Here is a 13,478-nt window from a genome sequence, read left to right as displayed (position 1 = left end):
TTTTTTAGTTTCACGCGGCACTGTTGCGGGTCCCTGTTATAACCTCTGTCCTTCATGTCCTTGGAGATTTTTTCAAATATTCCAGCATTTCGTCTTTTGGAACGGAGTTTGGATAGCACGGATTCGTCTCCCCTTACAGCGATCAGATGCAGTACCTCCTATTCGTTCTATGCTGGAGCTCTTTTGCGATTCTGGAACAACATGGTCACCTGTGCTGATGAGCTCTGCATGGTCACCTATGCTGATCAGCTCGCCATGCTGGCCAAACAAGAAATGAAATTCAAAAGTTTGTGGGGCTTTTCCTGTCTACTTGGCCAGTGCATCTGAGTTGAGAGTGCTGTCCAGAGAGGTCACAATGGAGCACTGTGGGATAGCTCCCGGAGGCCAATACCGTTGAATTGCATCCACACTATCCCAAATTCGACCCAGCAGGGTCGATTTCAGCACTAATCCCCTCATTGGGAGAGTAGAGAAATTGATTTTAAGAGCCCTTTAAATCCACAAAAATGGCTTTGTCTATGGACAGGTGCAGGGTTAAATCAATCTAACGCTACTAAATTCGACCTAAACTCGTAGGGTAGACGAGGGCTCGGACTACACTGAGGTCGAGCTGTGGAGGTACAGCAGCCAGTAGATATCGCGGGTCCTGCAATAGGACAAGACACAGAGGGTTATTGTTTCAAAGAGCTCAATAGAGGAGCACAGAATTAATTCTTGTGGAATTTCAAGGACATAAAATGTTTTATTTCACAACTGAACTTCAGTATATTGTGAAAGGGATGCTTCAGTCCACAGACTCTCCCTGGAAACAGCCTGGTTAATCACAGCTAAAGTGATGACTAGTATCAAACCTAGGACCTCTGGAGCTTAGTGCATGAGCCTCTACTACATGAGCTAAAAGATACATCAATCTCTCTTAGTCAAAGCTGTAGCAGACTCATCAATCTCTGGCTGGTCTAGCTGCCACTAGAGGAGAACTCCAAGCTGGCATAGGTTACACAGAAACAATAGTAAGTTAAAAATTCTAAGCTCTTTTTGATTTACAAAAATTGATAATTATTTGGGTTGGGGGTGGGCGGTGGTCAGTGGCCTTGCTATAAAAGCTTTTTTTTTATCATTTCAGGCCTTTCACATTTTGGAAGACATAACTGTCCTTGTGGTGCCTGACTGCAAAGGAAGGTATTGTTCCAAACTGCTGGTGGGAAACCTGCAGTTTATTCAAAGTTTTCAAACATATAATGACTGAACAGCACATTTATGACTGGAATGGGCTGGTCAGCTACTGAAGTGTCCCTGGCAAATATGCCGTTCCCTGCAAAGTGATTAGCTATCTGGAGTTCCTGCTTCAGGGAAAGTTTGCAGCTATCAGCACTTGGGATTGGATCAGGTCAGAATTTATGAGCTTAATTGACCTGGTTCTGTGGATCCTGCCAACTATGCCACTGTAACGATGCTGGTTCTGGCAGGACCCAACTGAGAGTGCCAATTCAGGACAAATTGTTTAAAACAGGGCAGTTACAGCCCAAGGCTGGGTTTTTTCCACCTCTAAGGCAAACCAAACCAGCCAGAAAAGAGGACTTTGGTCCCACTCCACTGGCTACCCACAAGTCACACAAGCAATTCCCTTAGGCACTTCAATTTCCCAGTATCACCACCAGTTCCACTCATTATGGGGACAAATGGTTATGAAAACGAATACCCCAGTAAAAGAAAAAAGGACCAAGCCCCAGACCCAGGTCAATATACAAATCAGATCTTACCCACAAATCACGCTTTTGCCAATCCTTTTGAATCTAAAATCTAAAGATTTATTCATAAAAGGAAAAAGATATAGTTGAGAGCTAGAGTTGATTAAATGGAATCAATTACACACAATAATGGCAAAGTTTCAGGCTTGTAGCAGTGATAGAATAAATTGCAGGTTCAAATCAAGTCTCTGGTGTACATCCACAGCTGGGACGAGTCATCAGTCCTTTGTGTAGAGCTTCTGTTTGTAGCAAAGTCCCTCCAGAAGTAAGAAGCAGAACTGAAGACAAGATGGAGATGAGGCATCAGCTTTTTGTAGTCTTTTCCAGGTGTAAGAACACCTCTTTGTTCCCAGGGCCGGTGCAAGGAAGTTTCGCGCCCTAGGCGAAACATCCACCTTGCACCCCCCCAGCTAACCTCGCCCCCCCACAGCAGCTAACTCAGCGCCCGCAGGCCCCCCCGCAGAGCTCACCACCCCAGCCACAAAGTACCTCATCCCCCGGCAGATAACCTTGCCTGGGGAAATTCCTCTATCCCCCCGGACAGCTAACCCTGTCTGGAAGACCTGCTGAAGCTAACCTGCTGGGTAGCCCGCACACCTAGGATCGCCTCTCCACTGAGCGCGCGGCGCTGGTCTAATTCTCCTCCCTGCCCAGGCTTGCGGCGCTGATTGGAGGAGACTTAGAGTGGGGCTGTGTGCTCAGCGGAGGAGGCAGAGTGGAGGTAAACTGGGGCAGGGAGCAGTTTCTCTGTGTGCCCTCCCCTCGTTATTGTGGGCAGCCCTCCCCGCACTCACCCAGCTCACCTCCACCTCCTCGCCTGAAGGGGCTTCTAGGCGCCCCTAACCACTTAGCACCCTAGGCGGCCGCCTAGTTTGCCTAAATGATTGCACCAGCCCTGTTCGTTCCTACTGTGGAAAATTACAGCAAAATGGAGTATGGAGTCACATGGGCAAGTCCATGCATACTTTGCTGAGTTACAAGGCCTATCAGCCTTCTCTCAATGGGTCAGTTGTATAGCTAATGGTCCTTAATGGGCCATTAAGCCAGCTAGGCAGAGCTGACACTAGCATAAGTTTGAAATACAGACAGTATAGAGCCAATATTTATACCTTCAACTACAAAAATGATACACACATACAGAGAGCATAATCACAACCAGCCAACTATAACCTTGTCTTGGACACCTCATCTGAATCCCTTTATACAAGATTTGATGCCACTACAGGACCTTGGTTGCAACAATGATCTATACGGTCCCAATTCAAGTCAATAATGTGACAGCGGATACACACTGCTCGCCAGGCTTCTCATAACTTTTGCATTCATTCATTGAGTGGAAATCCCTCCCATTACTGTATCAAGAAACATTAATGTGGAGTCAGAAACTTACAGGACTCGGGGAGTTTCTGTCCCTTCCATATCTGCTTCAGATTCAGCAACAGGATGGTCCTCAGGGGTACATCAAATAGCACCTCTGACTATGGACCCAGAATGTGGTGCTGATCCTGTTCTGAAGTGTGCTCTGGGACTGGTTTCAGCAACAGAGTGACTTCATGGTCCTCACTCAGTGTCTTCTGCTGGCTCCCATTAGTCCCCCTGCTGTATTCTAGGGTCAGCAGGGCACCATCCAGACTGACTAGGTCATCGTTCGCCATGGTTGGCTCTGTGAAACTCCCCATTAAACAGGCAGAATATGAGTTTGTTGCCCAAGGTGCGGTTCTAGTCCTTGGTTCCTGGTCTTCTGATACTCACTCCTGAGCCGCTTAACCTGCTCTCTGCACTGGTCACTAGTCAGGTAAATTTGTAATGCTGCACGTTTTTGGGTATTTGCTGGTATGTATGGTCATTCCTGGTACTCTTACTAAAAAGTCCACTGGCATTGTTGGTCTTGAACCAAAGATTCACCAAAATCTGGTTGAGCTCCTGTGACCAAGAAGCAGCACACTTTGCAAAAGGGTTGCAAAAGGTCCGTCTCCATTGCAAACACAAAAGGCTGTCTAATGGTGAGTTTGCAGCTAGGTGGTCAGAAGCTAATGGAAGGACTGACTCACTGAACTGCTGCTGTATGCGTAAGGGGCGAGGTGGCTTCCATTTTCACTTGAGTCAATTGGAGAATCTTGGGATAGAGAGAATAAAGGAAGTTGGTCTATGGGATTTTGGGATACTTTTGGCAGACTACTACGATTCAAGTCGGGGGACTGCATCTACACTGCAAAGCAACAGGGCTTGAACCTTGGGTCTTGGCATGACTTGGGCTTGGATCCTCCATCCCCACAAGGTCCTAGAACCCTAGGTCTGAGGCTGAGTCCAAGAGATTCATGTGTAGATGGAAGGGTTGGAGGTTGGGCTCATGCCTGAGTCTGAGCCCAAACTTTCATTGAACTGTAAAGATACCCTTTTAGCCCTACAGCCTGAGTCAATTGACCCTGACTCTGAGATTTATGAGTTTTATATTGCAGTGAAGACAAACATCCTTTGTGGTGTTCTACAATCCACTAATATTCTTCTTCCATTATGGTAACTTTTGTACAGCACAGAGTATCTTAGACCTTATTGACACTCAGCTACATTACTGCCTTTGCTTACCTGGATACAACCTCAATGAAATCCTGTTGGGTTGAAATCAGTGGGATTGCCCAGATGTAATTGTCAGGCAAAACTTATTCTTATAACAGAGTCACCTGTTTTGTTTTGTGTTCAGTCTCTCCTGATAAAATTTAGTATATTATTTCCTTTTATTTGACTGCAGATGTGCCTTGAGCTAATAGTTTAAATGATTTTTTTTTTACAGTGACTCCCACTTTTCATCTAATCTGTGCATTGAAAGGTTTTTTTTTTAAGTTAGAGCCAAATTCTGTGCTGATTTACACACCAGGCATTTCCATTAATTGAAGATGGATTGCAGGGGTCATAAGTCAATGCAGTATTTGGCCTATAGCCTCTAGTTTATTTTTGTTCTCAGACTAAAAACCACATTCTGCTCTTTTGAAGATAAAAGCACTTGGCCAAAAAAATTTAACAGACCTCTTTGCATAACCAGTCCAGAGAAAATGACACAATTATGCCCTTTTGATTTTTGTATGAGTATGAATATGGCTGTGCTGGAGGCTTCCACATTCATGCTCTGTTCTGAATGTAGTCTGTATTTGATAATGCTGGGGAGAATTTCAAAAATGTTGAAATGTAAGTGAAAATTGGGGGAAAATTTCTGTAATTTTGTGCCTGTTTTCTTCCCTGCTTTTCACTAGCTCTAGTATTTGACCTATGCAAACATTCCAGGGTCCTGTCTATTCCAAACAATTTGCCATGGAGTCCACCCTAATTTTTTATTCATTTAAAAATAATAATTTAAATGAAACTGTCACATAATTTCAGCCTGTTGCACCAGAGAGCTGCGGTGGCAAAGGATCTTGACCCAGAGTACACAGGAGCTTGAGTACGCCCCATAAATGAATGTATAACATGTTATGTGACATGTTCTAATTATCCAAAGCAGAACAGACTTCCTAGTAATTCCTTTATTGGACATAATCATTGTACCAGTAACAAGTGTTTTTAGCACTAGAGTAGAAATAAGTACTTCAGTACCTTCTTGAATTGGGGCCTTGCTAAACTGACTGCACTATAAAGCCCATATCCAGCTCCCATTGAATCAGGTCCAACCCAAGTGATGTTGAATATTTCGTTAGAGAAGTGTTGTTTCCATTACAGTATACAACATTTTTAACATTTAAAAACTATTATTAAAATATGTAATTTTAAAACATATTTTATCTTTATAAGCAGCAGATTGCTGCTTAATTGGCAACTGTCATGTATCAGTAGATTAGAAATGTACTTCCTAAATATGATTAATGACTCATTTCTCTTCCATATCAGTTTATTACAGCTGAATGATGTATGGATTATAAACTACAAAATATATTCTAAACTTCTAAGTGGAGATACAATATGTTTTAAAACTATCATAAGAAGTCCAAAATATTTTCAACTAATACAAAAGTTTGTTGTTAATATCTCACATTTATAAACCTCTGGCTTTCAGAAAAGAGATTTTTACATTGGTGTTTTAAATACTAGAATTGGCCAATTCCTAGCAAAATCAATACACAATTATAGTTTTTTTTTAAAAAATGCCAGATTTATTTTAATGTGTCTGTTTCAAAAGAAGAGAATGTGAAATATATTTTGCAACTTTATCTGTTACACTCTCAGAATAAAAAAATAATTTGAAGAAAAAGCTGAATTTTTCATCAAAAGCTTCTGCTGAAAAATATAGCAGAATAGAAAATTTTAAAAAAGCTAAAATGCTTTCACAAAAGTTTATATTTTTTAAAAAAGGCTATTTTTGAATTGAAATATATTTTAACAAATTTCCACCGTTTTAATACTGGTGTCTTTATTTCTCAATTATGGTGAAGGACTGTCATATATTAAAGGATGATTAACATATGAAGACTTTTTGCTGCAGAGAGCTGGGGGAAATGTCTTATATTTTCAAAATGTAGATGAACTTTTATGAAAAAATTTGTTCCTTTTTTAACTAACTGATGTGTGACCATCTCTTAAAGACTTATGTCCTGATAACCAAGAATTTCAGTGAATCAGGATTTATATGTTCAAGGTTTGTTGCCACATATATGAACTGGATTTAGATCGATGACTTAGAAGTGAAAGGTTCCCATAATGAATATCTTGAATCATTGTGTTCTTCAAATTGAACTAATATCTATTTGACCCAAAATAAGAGTTTGAAATCAGAGGGACTGTCTTAGCTGCTATTTAATTATTTATTTAAATGTACTAATCGTACAAGCACCTACTGTACTTTATATAAATAAGAGGTCAAATAAGTACAAGCTGCTAAAAGGATAATAAACCATAATTAAATATGTGCCAAGTTTTTTTTCCCAAGATGTCATTATAATGTTTCAGTAATATTCCAGAATGACACATACTGCAGAGTAATCTAATAACATAAGATGCAGGTAACCACAGGAAAGTTTCTAGGTGCCTTTAACAGATTATGACAGCACCTGTGGAGAGTTTCCTTTGTTCTTGCTCAATCAAATGAGTAATTGAAGAAAGTACACAAAGGGAACTACTATCTGACAATGAAGCAAGAGAGGGTGTTCTCTGTTTTCTTAGGACACATAGCTAGCAAATACCTTCAAGGTCGGTACACGGGCACATCCAGTTGGTGTGGAAATCATAGTGGAATTTTAGTATTTGAGTTTTTTGCAGTTACGGAATTCATTTTTGAGACTTAGTACAGTTGCAGTTGCAGCAGCAGCAATGTTAGAAGGCATAACTTTTATATTGGCTTTCAGAACTGAAAATTTCATTTTATTTCAAGCTACACTATTACTACAACTGCTACAAGTAAAGGACTTAATCAGTCTGTAATAGGCTTGTTCATGTTGGTAGCAATGCCTATTGGGAGTTTGTTTGAGTTTATTAGCTTTCACAAACTAAGCAGTGTGAAAGCCTGGGCAGTGCCCTCTTCTGCTGTAGCAAGTAGCATAGGTCATTCAGTAGGTGGCACACTTTCCTCTGAGACAGTACTGAACCAATGCACCAGCATAGTATTAAAGGGCATTGTGCTGTGGGAAATATCATGAGATGTAAAATCAAAGTCCCAACCACTTGTGCTCATTAAGAGTCCCATGTCATGTTTCAGAAGAGTAATAGTGTTAGCCTCAGTATTATGGTCAAAATTCAGCTGATTTGTTTGGGCAATTTTAATTTTTCCTCTCTAAATTCCCCTTGCCATTTCAAGTGGGTGTGGTATTCTTCTTCACCTATCCTCAAATTGTCAGACAGTATTACTGTGTGCAGTATTCCACCCCAAGATAAGTGAAATTCTCTCTCTAGATAAAAGGTTCTCTGGGATTCTTTGAAATGAAGATATTCTAAAAGTTAAAGTTGGCTGTTTGAGAAGGCTACTAACGAGAGGATATCAGGTACTAATGAGAATGTAAGTAGTTAAGCTTTAAAAAATAAATCCATGTAATTGTTAAGGTTATATAACTCAGATGTTGTTAAATCATGCCATGCTTTTGGCAAGCTTTTACTTCATCTGTGCTAAGAAAAACTGAAAAAAAGTTCTTGAATACAATATGCAAAATAAATTTGAGGACTGTTTCATTTGAAGAGAGAGAGAGAGAAGTGACCTGTTCCTGTTAGCATAGTGTGGATGTTGACGGGAAATTTTTTTAATGCCTGAAAGTAAGGATTTTTAAAAAAATTATCTGATTCTGATATTAAAATGCAAGACCAGTGACAAAATGGGGGTGGCAGTTAAGGGATTAATTTATTTTAAATTAGAAGTGCTCTTAATGGCTTGGCAGAATACACAATGCTGCCTGCACATTCTCTTATCCAGCTTCCTAATTAGCTCTGAAAAAATGTGAAGAGTAAAAGTTACATTATTCAAAATTTTTCCAAGATTTGTGGGTCTTAAAAAGTCCTGAAAGGGCCAATATCTATAATTATAGTTTTCAAAAATCTCTGCCCCCTCTCATTTTTTTCCTAATCACTATGTCAAATGGTGATGTGTTACTATCAAGTTACAAATATTCATACATAACAAGTTAGTTCTGCCCAAGATATATTTTTAAGTAAAGGTTTAGATTTTGCAAAAGGAAATCACATTTTTTAACAGACAGCTCAGAGAAACATTTTCCTCCAGGAAATGGTTCCATTAATTCTTTACCATGCTAAGAGCACATCCCTTGGGGGCATGATCAGCATTCACATCGCACTCCCAGTCAGTCCCTGGGCGCGGCCGGAGAAGCTAATGATCCAACCAGCAGACCAAATTTGATGATGAATCCTGGTCATGTGCCACCTGAGGCACGTTGCACATACACTAGGAAGCACATCCCTTCTACTAAGCCCTCTTCCACTATTATTTACCCACAGTGGAAAGCTAAATACCTTCACTTTCGTCCTCTTCCACACCATTTGAGGGTAAGCTCCAAGAAATGTCTAGCATAAAGATCTGCGTCATTGTGACTTAATCAGATTATGTGGAAAAGTCATGGAAAAATTTCCATATGAGGAAAAATTAGTACTATTTAGATGAGCGAGTGCATAGGTAAGAAAGGATATATTAGAGTTGCTTAAAATAATTAATGAGATAGAGAAGGAAAATTGGGAGGGTTGGTTTACCTTCTCTTAATACAAGAACGAGGTAGCATTCGATCAAAATGAAAAGCAACACATCTAAAACTGATAAAGGGAAACATTTTTTAACCTCATGAATAATTGGCTAGTGGAACTCATTGCCTTTAGATATAACTATACAAAAGAGTTTATAAACATTCATAAAAAGATTACGTGTTTATATGAATAAAAATACCCCGCCACCTGAGCAAGCAATGCTCCATAGAGAGACCCTGCTGCTACCTATGGCAGGTGGGAGACAAATATAAACAATTACTTTCCTTTCTGCCCTCTGCCCTTCCCAGGATTCTAGTGCCCTCTCCTCCCTGTTCCTGTCCTCAGAGCAGCTACTGGCCAATTCTGCTCCTCCCTTTCCCTCAATTCCAACTGCAGCTCCCTCTTCTTAGTCCCCATCTCCAGCAGAACCCATGATGAGTGGCTGATTGCAATCCAGCTCACTACCTGTCTAAGACTAAACTAAGCATAGTAAACTGAGTGCAGACCAGTGCCCTGAGCCTAAGATCCAGCTCAGTGCCTCTCTCCTCAAGGAGAAAAAGGAAAGGACCTTTCTGCAGCAGCCCCTTCTGTCATAGAGACAAGAAATATACACTGTCCCCCAGCATCAGACAGACATCCCCAGTTGTGTGAGTAGGTGCTTTTACAGGCCTCAGGGACGGTGTGTGAACAGATATGTGGGTGTGGGGGGAAGTGAGTGTGAGTGGATTGTGTGGGTTTGAGGGAAACCTGAGTGGGAAAACAGAAAAAGAAGGAGGATAAGATACACCAAAATATAGTCAAATGAAGGACAATACATAATACATTAAAATAATAATACAAAGCTATTTCTATTAACATTGGTTTATTGATCTGGATTCCCATTCACAAAAGGTTTCATATCCCATTAGTTTCCTGAACCATCCAGTCCCCAAGAAAAACACAGTTCATTGAGGAGTAATAATGCAACTACTAATAATTTCCACCTCTTTCTTTTGAGGCCATGAGATAAGTTTCTACATTTGGGTTAATTTAGCCACACAATAACTATGTTGAAGCAGGTAAATATCATCAGCTCCTTTCTACAAATGGAGACATTGTACTAATACTATGATTTCTCTAATAGTAGCTTGATGACAAAGTAGTCTGGTCTTCAAGCGCACAGGGTGAGAGCACAGAGATCAGGTAATTTTTCTCAATGAAAGAATGTATTTCTTTAAATGTGTTAGCTGTTTTTAAGAGTTATTTTACATTTCAACTCAATTGTACTAGAGTAAGCAAAATAATATGTCATTTTCTATTGTCTGGTTGTGGGAGCAGCAGCAGTTTTCAAAGCTAATAAATGATTAAGCTCCAAGATCAGATTGTATTGGATTTTAATATAAATGGCAATGTTTAATAAATTGTGTGCAATGCTGATGATTGTTATAATTAATTATATTTTTCCTGTAGCAACAGCTATGATGTGCTAGGTGCTTTCCACACATACAAGAATGAATGATCCTAGTGGCCTGTGAATTTTAAATAATAGTTGAAAATGTGACTCTTTGGAATTTTCTTACTTTTTGACTTCAACTTCTTTGTTTAAAAACCAAATGGTAAAAATATAAAGGTAATGTCACAGAACCCAGAAAGGAGAGAGAATGGGTGACTCAGGTTCCCCTACTGCCTCTTCATGAAAGAACCTGCTCTGGCATCTCAGGCCACAAGACTACGGGGACTATCATGGCATAGCTAAAGTGCTGTAGCTGTACTGGTATAACCCTATAATGTGCATGTAGCCTACATGACAGAAAAGGTTTTTCTGTCAGTGTAGGAGCACCACCTCTCCCAGAGATGGTAGCTAGGTCAACAGAAGCATACTTTGGTAAACCTCACTGTGCCTGCACTGTGATTAGGTTGGCATAGCTACTGTGCCCAAGGGTATGGATTTTTCACACCCCTGAGTGCTATAGCTATGTCAATTTAATTTTAAATGTAGACCTGTCCAGGTAGCTGCTGTACCAACCCAAGACAGTGTTTCTACTTGCTCTTCCCTGGTGTTGGCTCTGTCAAGACACAAGCAGTCAAACGTAGGCTATGCAGTTTGTCAAAAATAGCTTTGGAGCCAGAACTGAAAGAGACCATGTCAAGTTTCCTCCCCAACTCTGAACTTTAGGGTACAGATGTGGGGACCTGGATAAACATTCTAAGCTTAACTACCAGCTTAGATCTGGTTTCGCTGCCACCATCCAGATTCCTCCGTCTGGAACACCCTCTTTCCTCCCAAAACCTTCTCCTCCCTGGGTAGGCTTGAGAGACTTTTTCACCAAGTTCCTGGTGAACACTGATCCAACCCCTTGGATCTTAACAGATGGAGCATTTAACCATCCCCCCCTCCTTTCCCCCACCAATTCCTGGTGAGTCCAGATCCAGTCCCCTTGGATCTTAAAACAAGGAAAAACAATCAGGTTCTTAAAAAGAAAGCTTTTAATTAAATAAAGGTAAAAATCATCTCTGTAAAATCAGGATGGAAAATACTTTACAGGGTAATCAGATTCATATAGCCCAGAGGAACCCCCTCTAGCCTTAGGTTCAAAGTTACAGCAAACAGAGGTAAAATCCTCTCAGCAAAAAGGAACATTTACAAGTTGAGAAAACAAAAATAAGAGTAACACGCCTTGCCTGGCTGTTACTTACAAGTTTGAAATATGAGAGACTGGTTCAGAAAGGTTTGGAGAGCCTGGATTGATGTCTGGTCCCTCTTAGTCCCAAGAGCGAACAACCCCCAAAACAAAGAGCACAAACAAAAGACTTCCTCCTACCAAGATTTGAAAGTATCTTGTTCCCTTATTGGTCCTTTGGGTCAGGTGTCAGCCAGGTTTCCTGAGCTTCTTAACCCTTTACAGGTAAAAGGATTTTGGTGTCTCTGTCCATGAGGGATTTTATAGTATTGTACACAGGAGGGCTGTTCCCTTCCCTTTGTAGTTATGACAGACCTTCATGACATTGGCTTCAAAATCATGATACTTTAAACATTATGAATGCTGGGTACTTTTTATTTGCCTTCTGGTATTTGAGTCTTCAGGATTCACTTTTCTTTGCAACTATAAGGGTAAGAAACTTTTTAAAATGAAAGCTGAGATTCTCATTTAATCATATGACTCCAGTAGCTGGGGATTTAAGAAAATCACCAAATGTTGCAAGATTTGTGATAACATTGCAAGTTGGCAACACTGTAAAAAATGTCAGTTTTATGTGGGCCTGAATTTTCATTACAGGTTTACAAAACCTAGTATGAATAAAAAGTTTTTAGTATGAAAATTAGAATAAATAATGCTTAAAAAAATAAACATTCTGCTCAAACACTGTGAAGCCAAACAATTAAGATGATTGTGCTAGTACCTAGAAACAAAAGTGAAACTAGCCAGCTTGGTTTTACTCTGAGCAAAAAGGTAAAATCAAAAGCACAAATGGTGAAAAATAACTGGTTTGTAATATCCATATTGGTTTAATTTTCAAAGATATTATTACTATACACGTAAGGAATTTTATTTAAATATATGACTTTATTTTGATTTTATTTCTCTATTTAATTACTCGTTTGGAACACTAAAGACTTGTTTTATTTTATGAAGTGGTAAGAAAAATAGTGGAATGGATGTAAAAAAGTTAAATCAGAGTACTTTGTTTCTTTCTTGCTTTACATAGTACTACAAGAGAATATTTTCCCCTGAGTTATGTGCTTATTGGAGACAAACTATATTAAGAAAAAGGTGGGCACAGATATTCTAGAATAGAATGAATTGGCACCACCCTCTTAGTTCTGCCCTTCATATCTCCCTTTACTCCCTAGAACATGAGAGCAAAAGCAGCTGATATAAAACGTTCTGAATCCTCATTGGCTGGCAGGGTCACAGCTTAAGCTAACAGCAGACCACAGAGACCATATTGGGCACAAGTGGAGCACTTGTCCTGTCTCAACCTTTTTACTGTTTGCTGCAGCCTGCAGGCCTCTGTACTCAGAGCAGCAGCCTTGAAAGTAAATTTTGCTAGTAAGTTCACATGTATGACATCCAGTCTTCTTTAAGATGAACCTTACCTATCATCTATAACACTGAAAGCAGGGAGTCCTGCAGCTGTCAATAGTTTGTATTATGTTGTATAGGTATATTAAACAAGGTACTTCATATTTTAAATTGTTTTCTAGCGACTCTTCAGCCAGATATGAAAATAAAACATTTTAAAACAAGTAAACAAAATAAGCCCAGAAAATGTTTAAAGCTGAAGATTCTCTTTTGGAAATACACACCGAGTTTAGAAATAGACACTGAGTTTGCAATCAGAGTAGTCTGGAAAAAGCCAGTACTGCTTTGAGCAATTTGTTTCGTTTTTATATTTCCAAAATCCCATTTAGAGAGTAATGGAATAATTGCTGAGAATCCTATAAACCTTCCCTTTGGGAGTAGGGGGCAAAGCAGCACATGATTTAAAATACGTAGTGCTTGACACAGGCAAGCTACTTGGACTGGGGATGGGAACCGCAAGAAAACAGGTTCAAATGCTCAAGAAATGCAGTCAGCATCAGGA

The 13,478-nt window shown here is 39.8% G+C and overlaps 1 protein-coding gene across 1 annotated transcript in view; it reads left to right on the top strand.

Annotated features, from left to right (window-relative positions):
* The window catches only part of HIVEP2 (HIVEP zinc finger 2), a 217,229-nt gene that overhangs the window by 24,850 nt on the left and 178,901 nt on the right, over positions 1 to 13,478 (top strand). The window lies entirely within an intron of this gene.

The sequence above is a fragment of the Chelonoidis abingdonii genome, chromosome 3 (assembly GCF_003597395.2).
Source record: "Chelonoidis abingdonii isolate Lonesome George chromosome 3, CheloAbing_2.0, whole genome shotgun sequence".
Lineage (NCBI taxonomy): Eukaryota > Metazoa > Chordata > Testudines > Testudinidae > Chelonoidis > Chelonoidis abingdonii.
The sequence above is the reverse complement of the archived record's forward strand: the minus strand, read 5'-3'. Positions and strand labels throughout refer to the sequence as shown.